The following is a 12,361-nucleotide window of genomic DNA, read 5'->3' on the forward strand; positions in this document are numbered from 1 at the left end:
GAACTACTTAAACCTAACTAACCTAAGGACATCACACACACCCATGCCCGAGGCAGGATTCGAACCTGCGACCGTAGCAGCAGCGCGGCCCCGGACTGGAGCGCCTAGAACCGCACGGCCACCGCGGCCGGCTGCTGTTCTACTTTCACGTGCACAACCGTGCAGCAGTCTTCGTACTGTTATGGGATGAACATTATCTACACTAGTATTTGCGACATGTAATGCCAACTCCGTAGCTGTAATTCTGGGATCCGCATTCACCTTCCTAATGTGTCGGCGCTCCCTGTTACGTAATTTTGGTGGTCGTCCACATCTAGCTTTGTTTTCTACACTTCCTCGATTCCAGCAATTTTTTATTTTGGTTTGGACACTTGCATGGCTCCTTCCAACAATTTCCCGAATTTTCCGCAGTGATAAGCTCAATAATATTGTTCCTCACCTCCACTGATATTTCGGTTCTTTTTGAATCAATGTTTCGCGATCAAATTTTGTATTGCAACACACGTCTATTATATCAACAAACAACACTAATTGCATTGTGTTCACTGCAACGTCTCTCTTGCAACTAACGACGGACTCTAAGTATATGTTTTCTGTACCGCAGTAAACACCGTTGCATCTATTACGCTTGCAGTGCACGGTACCGGTATTAAGACCTTGGTTTATGTTACTGTGGACATGGGCGCAGGCACATGCACAGAGTTGCACCTCTACCTCTGTGCATCCAGGCTGTACGCAACATGCTGCAAAATGGGCGTGTATGGAGACTTTAGCCTCCGACTGTATATGGCGATAATGTTGTTTGCAATTTCACAGTGCAACCATAAAAGACAGGCTCCTGAAGGATTTAACTGAAACAAAAATGTCTGGCTCTGTCGAGTCCGGGAATAACCATCGTTTTGTTTCTTCATGGTCTTTGTTTTATTTATTTGTTGTTTGTTTCGTTTTGCTTTTTGGCTTTGAATGTTACGTTTGACATCCACTTTGTTATTTTGTAGAATTTTGGTTGTGTTGCATTAAAATGGTTCAAATGTCTCTAAGCACTATAGGACTTAACATCTTACGTCATCAGTCTTCTAGACTTTGAACTACTTAACCTAACTAACCTAAGGACATCACACACATCCATGTCCGAAGCAGAATTCGAACCTGTGACCGTAGCATCAGCAAGATTCCGGACTGAAGCGCCTAGAACTACTCGGTCACAGCGGCCGGCTTGTTGCATTGTCTTTAATAGTCAGTGCAATAATGAGGGGACATTGTATTATCCATTGCAAGGAAGTGCTGTACACACAGTGACTTGTGCACCACGCACATCTGAATATTGCAGTATTATTGGACAATTTACAGAATGTATCACAATTTTTAAAGCAGTAATTAACCGGAGGTTCACATTTATGGGGTTTTACTGTGGAGTATCCGCTCTTGAACCACGCATACCTAAATGTGTTTCCAAGTCGAGGGGTAAAAACTGATTATGAATCAAAGATTGAATTTTCAGGATATTACTCCTCAGGTGCAAATTTACATCATTGCCGAATAGTAGGATTACATCAGAGAACTATTTTAGAAAATTCTTCGACGGTGTGATGTGTAAATATCAAGTGTCTGGATTATGCCCGTTGTTCCAACAGGAATCGTCAGACATTGTACGTTCTTATTTCCTTATTCCATACACGAGGGTTGGAACTTCAATAGTGGCAACTATCTATTTATAGCTCGTACAAAGTAGATGAATGTTTCAAAGTTTTGCTGACCTTCAGAGTAGTCACCAGCATTCTGTATAACCCGTTGCCAGCCATGTGGAAGTCATAGGATACTCTTAGCAGTGCCAGTTGTATTGACAGTTCGAGCGACGCGGTCTATTGCCCGACGAATTTGTAGCAGTTCTGAAGCGAATGCCGTGAAGTGTTTCCTTCAGTTTAGAAATCGAGTTGAACTCACGAGGGCTTAAGTCAGGGGAGTGCGGTAGGTGTTATAGCACCTTAGCAGCCCCATCAGTCAAACAAATCAGTAACAGCTTGCACTGTACGTGCTCGAGCATAGTCCTGCAAAACGATGGATGGCCAGTTCCTGCAGGAAGTGTCTTCACTTCTGTCTCTGTGCTGTTCATTTTTGGGACACAACTTATTACCAGCTTAGAGGCAGAAGTGATGACACTTTCTGCAGGACCTGCCTATCTATTTTGTACGAGCTGTAAATAAATAGTCGCCACTATTAAAGTTCCAACCCTCGTATTTGCGATAGATCGCCAGAAGAGCGTAATAATGGAAAGTCCAATCAACAATATAAATTATTACAAAGGCTGCGGTAACTATGAGCATGTAGGAAGCATGAATACGGACTTCAGCGACAACATGTTACTGCGACCGTGGACTCTGGGGGAAGGGCGGCGACGAGAGCACAACGCACTCGGTCTGCCCAAGATTTCCGCACATGCGCGCATGGCCGCCTCCTGTTTACACCAATACACATGCCTCAGGGCCGGTATGGACATCATCATCGTGTTTCCGCCAAGCGATTTGAAGTGTTTGACTGCCGGACAGTAGGATAGGTACTCATTACTGTACGCGCTTCAATTGCTTACGTACAGGTGCACGTACTGTCGTTCGGTAATTACCGCTCCCGTAAACAGGAGGCCGGAATTTGCAGACGAACGTCGGATTGAAATCGAATAGTGTATGCAGAGTGTAGCAGATTGAGTGTATACACGTTTATTCCAAATTCAGCACAGATGAATCCAAATAATGTATTACACCTATTACACAAAAGATTTGATCATCCGCAATAATTTATCGACTCTATCATTACCGACAAAGACACATCGTTCGCATTACATTTAGCGAATTTGATTAAAGAGGCCATCAACACAGCCGTGTTTGTAGACAATTATAGTGCTTTGACCTATGATGACTAAAGTGTATTTTCTGAGGCAGTCACAGTGGAAGGGGTGTTTGAAGATGATTATGGAGATGTTGTGGAAGACAGCAAGAAGCGTAAAATGATAATCGATCTGGAATACAAAAATGGCAGCTACGTTTTGGCGTGGAAAGAAGAGGAATAAAAGTTTAAAAACAGTCCAAGATAATTTCAGAAAGGTTAAGGATACAAAATCACTTTATAGATGAGAAACACCAAGTAACTGAAAGTGGAACACGAAGCCACAAATTATTACAGCCTTCCAAATACGTATTGGAAAAGTTACAGAAGGCATGAGATAAATCACTACCTATTCATGACTTGGACCAGAAACGATGGGCTTTGAGGCCGAGGGACGAAGTTAATTTGTCGTGCCACACATTCACAGCACCTGCGAAAGGGGTTCACCATTGTAAAGTAAGGCATAGAATTATTTTCAGAAAGATTAATAAAATTGTTACTCAAAAACAATTAACCAATAAATAGCCATTAGTAGAATAAGCTGATGCATTTACAGCAAACGTAAAGTCTAATATTGCATCATTACGAGAGGACAATGTTTACGATTCAGACCAATCTCGATTTAATTTGGACACCAACGCAGATCATACTCTATCCTTCAAAGGAACACTAAAAATTAAATCTCTCGCTCAATGGTTGAATTCCTTAACTCATACCTACAAGATACAGCCAATCCTAACTGCAAGTTGTGTTTTACAATCCTATTTGATTATAGTTCTGAAGTAAACAGGATATTGTTCCATTAGCTTAAACGTCTGGGGAATTAACATCAGATCTCACTATTAAGTGGTTTGCGGATGTTCACTTGCATGCTGTCTGTAGGATTCTGTGTTTGGATTCCTAGACAGGAAAAACCGCAAAAGAAATGTAACAACATAGACAAAGGTAATAAGGACGTAAAAATTATGACGATTTCTGCTGCAACAACAGGCATAATCCAGCCACTTGATGTTTACACATTCAGACAGTTCTCTGATGTAATCCTGCTATTCGACTGTGATGTAAATTTGCACCAGAAGAATAATCAATCTTTTATTCATAATAAGTTTTCATCCCCCCTATTTGTGAACAAGTTTAGGTATGCGTGGTTCAAGAGCGAATACACCACATAAAAACCTAATAAAAATGAGCCTCCTGTTACTTATTGCTTTAAAAATTTTGATACACGCTGTAAATTGCGCAATAATATTGCAACAATCAGATGTGCATGGTGAACAATCTGTATTTTGTAATACAAGGTCCCCTCATTATTTCACTGTCTATCAAAGATGCAACACAAACTAAATATTGTAATATAACAAAGTATATGGCAAACGTACTATGCAAAACCAAGAAACTCAACAAAACAAACAACAAACAAATAAAACCAAGTGCATGAAAAAACAAAACGGGAATAGACTTTCGCCACTTCCACCTTTGTTATTCCTGGGCTTGACAGAGAGCTAGACCTTACTGTTTCAGTTAAATCCTTCAGGAGCTCCTCTATTATTATTGCAATGCGAAATTGCTGACAACACTATAGCCATGTATGACAAGCGTCATATGCCGGACAGAGCGCGCGTATAGCGGTATATAGGGGTACTTCCAACTTACATCTGACTACTGTGACTACGGGATGTAACTTTGTTATGTATGTTTGAATTTGTTGTTAAATATACTATTAGATTTACTACACAAACTTTTTACCGTTTCAAAAATTGTGAGGTGAGGGGAGGATTTCTAAACACATCAAAATGATTAGAGCTGTAACTGCAAAGTTGTAAAGTATAGTAGCATCCACGAAAATTATGTTTTAATATTTTTGTTATATCTCCCACCGTTTGGACGATATAGGCGCAGAAAGACTGCAACCGCGTTTTCTTCAGGAGGGTTTTCAATAATTCACCGGCTGTATGGGCAGGTGTTACGGAAGTTCTTTGGGTTCCAGCTGAGCCGACCAATGGGATCACGGCGCTCCCACCCTAGGAATACTGGGTTGCGTGTATGAATGATCTTTTCATGTCCTGCGGTGCTTGGCTGAGGACTTTGAAATCTGATTTCGCGTGTTCCTATTTGCTGTATGGTGTTGTGGTAAGATGTAGTTTGATTATGTGGAGCAAGAGCAAACTTGCAGTGCAATTTAGTTAATCATTCACAACGAGGATATGGTTTAAACGGTTTTTTTTTTCGCATCTTCAAGTTGCAGAAACATTCATTCATAACATTTTCGCTCGACTCACCTATGGAGTTCCAGTCTTGTGAAGAGAGTATGTTTCAAGGCTTGGTATGGAATCCCTTGCTAATAATTCATCGGAATGGTAAAATAGTTAATGTCCTCACACTCCCCGTCAGTGATATATTCAATGTCTTGCGATCTGTATAGATTTTGTAGAACGTAACTTGCCTGGTTTTCTTACATGTTGTAATTCTGTGTGTTACGTGGTTTCACATCATTAATGTTACTTGTTCTGTTGTTAATAATTGCTTTTGAGTATCAATTATAAGGATTTACATTCGAATTTCTTAAAATCAATTTTTCCTTGCTTATGATTTTCCAATTGAGATGAGTTCATGCCTACTTTCAGTCACTGCATACGATGAGAAACCTGCTACTCGTACTACTTGCCATCAGCAGCTAATAGAATCTTTGTGGATTTCTTACTGCCATCAGTATCAAAAATAGCACCAATTACTGTGAATATCATACTCCGCTTTTTTGTTATGATATTCAAGCAGAAAGGACAGGTGCTGGTGCTGATGCAGCAAGCAGAGCCGCCGTTCTTCATTCTACATTCTAATAACAGACTGGGTCCACATGCCCACAGAACTGCACTAGAGCCAGTTGCTCTAAACATTTATCATGGATGCCGAGAAGCTTGTTATCATTATTCTGGTTCACATAAATTCAGTTTCCTTTTGCTATGCCCATTATAAATCGTGGGGAAAAGGAAAATAAGAAGGTAATTTTCTACAAACTCTTTGCAGTCTGATTGCAGTACTAGTTTGATTTATGGATCTAAATATTGTGTAAGAGAGGGCTTACCACTTGATTCAGAACGTATGTGGACTTACTTTCACTTCCTAGACGGGGCCTTAGAAGTTGTAGCTGAGGAACATGTTTAAAAAGATCAAAGTTGATTTAGAAAAGTGCATTCGTGTAGTGACATTATTAGTCTACTAGAAGATAATTACTCGCAGAAAAACATTTATTCCTGAAACCGCAAATGCTTTTAATGATATTGAAAAAGACGACCATTGAGTTGATCGGCGCATTTTATAGACAGTAAAAAGTGGCATTGGCTACTCACTACGCATCACTTACACGGACAATCAAAAGCTTTTACCTTGAACGAAAACAGTAATAAGTACAAAAGAGAAAGAAACAAATGAGACAAAAAAAAAACAGCAAGGAACAAGATAAAGCTGTTCTCTTCACCCATCATTATAAACAGTAACTCAGCTAGTTGTTTAGAAATTAGGTTAGGTAAAGATACTCAATTAAAAGCATTACCTGTTTCAGATGGTGAAGTAATAATGCAAGAAGCTGAAGATTGTATCCAATAAGGAGTATATCCGATTAGTCAAATAAGAACACAAAATAATCTTAAAATCTCATTACATATGACGTAAGTTCTGGTCATTCAAGGTAAATAGTCACTACGGTCGAAGACGGTAATTAACAGGTGTAATGTTTTACATATTTGAGTCGTTACACAACCTTTGATTGTGCTAATGATATAGATGAGAAGATGTTCCAACTGAAAACATTATGTGGAACAATAAACAGAACATTTAACCACAAATCGCCGAAAGTTACAAAAATTCGTTTTTATAGAACTGTCGATAAGTTTACTATGGTATGAAAGCTATAAAAGGACAAATGAGAAGACAGATATCAACACTATCCTAGCACAAGAGATGAGATTCTTGAGGTGATTTGCATAAAAATGAAAGCGTTCGTGTTTGAGTTGAATGTAAGAGCTATTACTGAGAAAACAGATAAATGTAAGGCTAAGTGTGAACTAGTGGTTAGAATGAGAAATGAAAGATTAGTCAAGAAAATTCTGAACTGCCTTCGGAAAGGGTGGATAGACACAGGTCGACCGAAGACATGAAGAATGTAATCTTTATGAAGATGTTATAGACAGTGCCTAACTCATGTATGTAAGATTACCGCTACAATACTATTTCAACCTGTCTTTCTCTTGGAACACTTTTTCTGTCAACAGTTAACTGGCTGAATTCAAACATAACTGTATTTCTCTTTGAAAAGTTCTACAGGCTGGAGTTCCCAGAATTAAGGCCACAGATAAAACCAACAATAACTGCACATTATTCTATAGAGAGCAATCATTAAAGGCTGATAAAAGGCGAAATACAAACATCAGATTGCACGGTACATTTTTGATTGTTCGTTAACTACTGGAAATTTTTGAGAATGATTTATGGTAAGTTTGACATATGCCTACCGAAACGTGAAAACGATTTTCTCAGCGATATCTAAGACAGCTTCAAAATGAGCAACTGAATTTGTGTGCCGTACTGTTACAATGAAAGGGACGGGGCTCCACTACTAACAGTCAGACACGAGACCTCAATAAAAATCAATGATTGTAAAGCCTTGACCCAACGCCACAAAAGAAGTTGTTTCATCTGCGAGACAGGTTACGTTTCGTGGTTTCTGGGACCTCAAAAGGCATTCTTCTTATTGAGTTCGCTGCCAAGGTTAAGACAACTAATGGCGAAGATTACACACTTGAAAACTGGGTGGACAAAGTACGTAATAAAAAGCAGGATTGCAAAAAAAAAAAAATCTGTCTTCGAGGAACAGCACCTGTTCATAAGTATGCACCTCCTTTAGCTAATTTGGAACTTTTTGACAACTAGCTATTCGAACATTTGTGGCTCGAACACGTTTAGAATTCAATATTGATTTTATGACAGCCTTAGATCTGTATTTTTTGGAACATCGGAAACTTACACAGAGGAAAAAATTGGGACGAAGCACATTAAAAAGTAAGGTTACTACGCTGAGTATTTCTGGCCATAAAGTCACTTTTTTACAACCAAGCCGAGAACCGTTCATCTTGCCGGAGTAATGCCATCTTTTAATGACAGCGCGCGAAATTGAATTCGTAGAATCTCGTCCTTAGCATGTCCAGAGGTGCCATCCAATATAATCTGAAAAATAAGTTTCACCCGACTTGGAGCTCTTATGATAAATGTTTGGCAGCCGTAGACACTATGTAAAGTGTTATACTGAACAAGTGAGGAGCACGAACGTGGCGACTGGAATCACACATAAACTGGAGATCTGCCATTCAAGGAAGTACCGTTTACGCACAATGAGGAAGTTTAAATTAGTCGTACCTTCTAATTAAGCAAACTCCAGTGGAAATGTAGCTGCACGGAAGTCGATTCGCCGACAGAAGTTTTGGTCACGTCACCTGTGTAAGTGCTCTAAAGTTGAGCTCTGCAGTTATACTGCTCGTGCCAGCAACGCCACTGGGTAAAAACTATGTGATCAGCCAGCGAGGGATTACATGCAATAGCGAAGAACACGTATGTGATGCATCACGTCACAGTAGTACACACTCTGGTCTGTGTGAGTTCACACATAATGATAGTAATGAAACACGCATTTAACCAAGAAACTGCCCCCTACGATCAATATCCTTAATAATATTGAGACAAGGGGCTTAGCCATTACATGAAAGTCAATTAACCAAATGCCAGTGCGTTATTGGTTAACTAGCTACACGCCTCGATAAAATCGAGAGATTTAAAAGCCTTATTTGCCGGTTTTGTCACTTTCAGTTTTAATCTGTGGCAGTCTTCCCCGAATTACGTACGCCTAGCGGCAAGCACCAGTAGTGTATTCCATATGGCTGCTGCAGGACACGAGGATCCATAAAGACATGAAAAGCCTATTTGACCGAGAGCTGTTTCATAAGAACTGTAAGCATCAATGACTTTCGGCCTTAGACCATCATCAATGGATATCCATCCAAAGGTACAAACACAGGTAAATTATGTTAAGATATTATAAACGGGTACAAAACGAACGCGAATTCTTAAAAGGTTAAAAACAGTTCAAGTAAATACATCTCATGTCACTGTTCGACAGTGGATGCTCTTAAGGTGTTATAATACGTAATGAATTCCTATTATATTATGGCGTAATCAGTAGTGACATCAATTAACAGGACAGTATAGACACTTATTATACGGCTAGAGAAGTAAGTACTATCATGGTACTTACACTGAAAAGTTGGTTAAGACCTCCACTAAACCTTCCATCATATGATGACGATATGAATTAACTACCGACTGCAGGAGACTCGATCTTCTCTCAAGTAGACAGAAGTGAAAAGCTAAGCTACCATTACAAATATACATATATCAAAAATAGTTTTGCATCACCTCTGCTCCGAGAGTTCCGGAAACTGTACAGAAAATTGCAATAGAGATCAACATAAACATCATTTCTGCCCTTTTTATTGCTCCCGAGAACCACACATCGCATATTGTACCACCATACAGCGAGACCTTAAGACGTGGTGGTCCAGATTACAGTACACACCAGTAGCACGTCCTCTCGCATTGACGGATGCCTGCATTCATCGTGGCATTCTGTCCACAAGTTCATCAAGACACAGTTGGTCCAGATTGTCCCACCCCTCAAAGGCGTTTCGGAGTAGATTCCTCAGAGTGGTTAGTGGGTCACGTCGTCCATAAACAGCCCTTTTCAATCTACCCCAGGCACGTTTGATAGGGTTCATGTCTGGAGAAAACGCTGGCCAATCTACTCGAGCGATGTCGTCATCCTGAAGGGAGTCATTCACAATATGTGCACGATGGAGGCGAAGATTTTCGTCCATGAAGACAAATGTATCGCCAATATGCTGCCGATATGGTTGCATTATGGGTCGAATGGCTTTCACGTATAGTACAGCCTTTACAATGTCTTCCATTACCAACAGCGGCGTACGTCGTCCCCACCTAAAGCCACCCCAAAACAGCAGGGAACCCCCACCTTGCTGCACTCGCTGGACAGTATGCCTAAGGCGTTCAGCTTGACCAAGTTGCGTCCAAACACGTCTCCGACGATTGTCTGGTTGAAGTCATATGCGACACTCATCGGTGATAAAGTGATGCCAATCCTGAACGGTCCACTCGGCATATTGCTGGGCCCATCTATACCGCGCTGCATGGTGTCGTGGTTGCAAAGATGGATCTCGCTATGGATGTCTGGAATGAAATTGCGCATCATGCAGCCTATTGCGCACAGTTTGAGTCGTAGCAAGACGTCCTGTGGCTGCACGAAAAGCATTATTCAACATGGTAGCGTTGCATTCAGGGTTTCTCCGAGCAATAATCCGTAGGTAGTGGTCATCCACCGCTGTAGTAGCCATTGGGCGGCCTGGGCGAGGCACGTCATCGACAGTTCTTGTCTCTCCTCTATGTCCGAACAACATCGCTTTTGTTCTCTCCGAGACGCCTGGACGCTTCCCTTGTTGCCCGCATCTCGTGGTCGTGCGGTAGCGTTCTCGCTTCCCACGCCCGGGTTCCCGGGTTCGATTCCGGGCGGGTTCAGGGATTTTCTCTGCCTCGTGATGGCTGGGTGTTGTGTGCTGTCCTTAGGTTAGTTAGGTTTAAGTAGTTCTAAGTTCTAGGGGACTTATGACCACAGCAGTTGAGTCCCATAGTGCTCAGAGCCATTTGAACCATTTTTGAACTTCCCTTGTTGAGAGCCCTTCCTGGCACAAAGTAACAATGCGGACGCGATCGAACCGCGGTATTGACCGTCTAGCCATGGTTGAACTACAGACAACATGAACCGCGTACCTCCTCCCTGGTGGAATGACTGGAACTGATCTGCTGTCGGACCCCCTTCGTGTTACAGGCGCTGCCCGTACATGGTTGTTTACGTCTTTGGGCAGATTTAGTGACATTTCTGAACAGTGAAAGGGACTGTATCTGTAATACAATATCCACAGTCAACGTCTATCTTCGAGAGTTCTGGGAACTGGGGTGATGCAATACTTCTTTTGATGTGTGTAGAAAACCACCTATCTCACAGCAAGAAGGTACAAACTTCTGCAATATCTAGGTGCTAAACAACAGCATAATTATTACATAATAATCCATGAGGTGTATAAAACAAGCGTCAGTCCCAACATAAACATAACTTACATGGTGTTCCTAACATAAATGTGGTTAGGAAACGAAGTTGTTAAAAACAGGTACAAATTGTCAGCTACCATTCATTTACATCCTTTGTACATTACTCAACCATTGCCATACTGTAATTGTCACATATGAAGGACCACATCATATGTAACTGTCATATGAGTTAGATTATTTTAAAAAACCAAATCTAACAGTAATATTACCATCACGAGACTGGAAGTAAGTGCAGCATAACCAAACGAATGACCTAATTTAGCTGTATGGACTGCTGGTACCAAGTGTATATAACACTAAAGATTATCACACAATTTCCGTTTTAACAACGTAATGTAGCTATAAACCACTTGGATATTTAAGAATCTAGTGGATAACTGTCAAACAACATATAAACAAAAAACATTAAATGAAACGTAGACCTCATGCTGCAGTTGACTTATGCCATAGATGTTACAAAATATAAAGAAACAATGGTTTTATAGCAAAAGTGTCAGAGCAGTGTCTATGAAGAATAAGTAAGTGTCAAAATTTTCTAACACCACTGTCAAATAGAAAACATAACTAACGTAAAATAACACAAGAGAAGTTACAAAAATGTTACAAAAATCTGATATAATACGAAACACTGTAGTCTAATACTTTTAATGAAATACACTACTGGCTATTAAAATTGCTACACCAAGAAGAAATGTAGATGATAACGGGTATTCATTGGACAAATATATTATACTAGAACTGACATTTGATTACATTTTCATGCAATTTGTGTGCATAGATCCTTAGAAGTCAGTTCCTAGTACAACCACCTCTGGCCGTAATAACAGCCTTGATACGCCTGGGCATTGAGTCAAACAGAGCTTGGATGGCGTGTACAGGTACAGCTGCCCATGCAGCTTCAACACGATACCACAGTTCATCAAGAGTAGTAATTGGCGTATTGTGACGAGCCAGTTGCTCGGCCACCATTGACCAGACGTTTTCAATTGGTGAGAGATCTGGAGAATGTGCTGGCTAGGGCAGCAGTCGAACATTTTCTGTGTCCAGAAAGGCCCGTACAGGACATGCAATATGCGGTCGTGCATTATCCCGCTGAAATGTAGGGTTTCGCAGGGATCGAATGAAGGCTAGAGCCACGGGTCGTAACACATCTGAAATGTAATGTCCACTGTTCAAAGTGCCGTCAATGCGAACAAGAGGTGACAGAGACGTGTAGCACGTGTAACTAATGGCATGTAATCACGCCAGGTGATAC

The sequence above is a fragment of the Schistocerca nitens genome, chromosome 4 (assembly GCF_023898315.1).
Source record: "Schistocerca nitens isolate TAMUIC-IGC-003100 chromosome 4, iqSchNite1.1, whole genome shotgun sequence".
NCBI classification, from domain to species: Eukaryota; Metazoa; Arthropoda; class Insecta; order Orthoptera; family Acrididae; genus Schistocerca; species Schistocerca nitens.